General features: G+C 49.6%; 1 pseudogene; it reads left to right on the top strand.

The window, feature by feature from the left end:
• The first annotated feature begins 219 nt into the window (after positions 1-219).
• LOC112318995 (keratin, type I cytoskeletal 18 pseudogene) lies at positions 220-1,102 on the top strand (annotated as a pseudogene).
• Positions 1,103-1,905: the final 803 nt, after the last annotated feature.

The following is a 1,905-nucleotide window of genomic DNA, read 5'->3' as shown; positions in this document are numbered from 1 at the left end:
AAATGAACTACATTGCTGCCTGAACCAGAGCCTCGGCTTCTGGCTTTCCTCACTGAACCACATGAGCTTCAGCTCTGGCTCTAGCTTCTCCACAAACTGGACCCTGGTCTCTGTGCAGTCATCCAGCCACTGGGCCTGGCCAGCCAGCAGCTTGAGCTCTCAGATCTCAATTCCACCAGCGTGTGGGGTGGCTGTGGATCTGGGGGCCTGGATGTGGGGATGGCAGGGGTTTTGGCAGGCATAGGAAGCATCCAGAGCAAGGAGACAATGCAATGCCTGAATGACTGCCTGGCCTCCTACCTGGAGAGGGTGAGAAACCTGGAGGCTGATAGTCAGAGACTGGAGAACAAAATAAGGGAATACCTGGAGAAGAAGGAACCCCAGGTCAGAGACTGGGGGCATTATTTCAAGACCATTGAGGACCTGAGCGCTAAGATCTTCGCACATTCTTTGGACAATGCCTGCATCGTTCTGCAGATTAACGGTGCCCGTCTTGCTGCTGATGACTTCAGAGTCAAGTAAGAGACAGAGCTGGCCATGAACCAGTGTGTTGAGAATGACATCTGTGGGCTCTCTAAGGTCATTGATGACACCAGTATCACTCGGCTGCAGCTGGAGACAGAGATGAAGGTTCTCAGAGAGGAGTTGCTCTTCATGAAGAAGAACCACGAGGAGGAAACAATTGCTCTACAAAACCAGATTGCCAACTCTATGTTGACCGTGAAGTTGGATGCCCCCAAGTCACCTCGGCAAGGTCATGGCGAACATCTGGGCCCAGTAAGATGAGCTGGCTCAGAAGAACTGAGAGGAGCTATATAAGTGCTGGTCCCAGTGGATGGGGGAGAGCACCACAGTGGTCACCTCGCAGACCGCTGAGATAAGAGCTGCTGAGATGACACTCACAGAGCAGAGACGCTCACTCCAGTCTTTGGAGATAGACTTACATTCAATGAGGAATCTGAAGGCTAGTTTGGAGAACAGCCTGAGGGAGGTGGAGCTGTACTACACCATGCAGAAGGAACAACTCAATGGGATCCGGCTGCACCTGGAGTCAGGCTGGCCCAGACCGGGAAGAGGGGCAGTGCCAGGCCCAGGAGTATGAGGCCCTGCTGAACATCAGGGTCAGGCTAGGGGCTGACCTTGCCACCTACCACCGCCTGTAGAACAAGGGGAAGACTTCAGTCTTGGTGATGCCCTGGACAATAGCCACTCCATGCAGCAACCTAAAAGACCACCACCTTAAGAACTGTGGATGGCACTGTAGTGCCTGAGGTAATGAAACCAAAGTTCTGAGTCCTTAAAGGCAGCAGAAGTGGGGGATCCCTTGGCAGGGCAGATGGCCAATAAAAAGTTCAGACATCATTGATCATTTTAAGTGAGAAGTCTTTTCTCATTGAAAAAAAAGAAAATTAACTACAGAGAGGAGAGAGTAGGTTGGGCTGGAAGGAGAACATAGAGGTAAGGACTTAGCTGGTCTGCCTATAATAAAGTAGAAAGAGGGCAAATGAACTAAAGTGGCAGAAGTAATGGAGAGGAGGGAAATTATGCTGATGCAAGAACTATTACAAAGGACTTAGCAACTGACCTGTAAATGATTCTGTTGGTCAGGGTAAGGAAACAATAAAAATAGCTGCTAAAGTTTTGGCTCAAAGACAGGAAACAATAATACTGTAGAGGGAGGGAGGGAGAGAGAGAGAGAGAGACTGACTGACTAGGAGTTAAAAGGTTATTCCCTTTACTCCCATGAAAATGGGTTTTGTTCTTACCTCTCTCATTGTTCCTTTTCAGTCTTATATATTGCTTTCTCTTCCTTTGTTTGCCCCTTTAAAAATTAGCATTTCCAAGGCAGGGGGAATCAGAGGAGGGAGGTGGGAATGGCTGTGGTGGGGGGAAGTGGTGGGGGGA

The sequence above is a fragment of the Desmodus rotundus genome, chromosome 3 (assembly GCF_022682495.2).
Source record: "Desmodus rotundus isolate HL8 chromosome 3, HLdesRot8A.1, whole genome shotgun sequence".
In the NCBI taxonomy this organism is placed as follows: Eukaryota; Metazoa; Chordata; class Mammalia; order Chiroptera; family Phyllostomidae; genus Desmodus; species Desmodus rotundus.
This window is presented reverse-complemented; position numbering and strand designations above follow the sequence as displayed.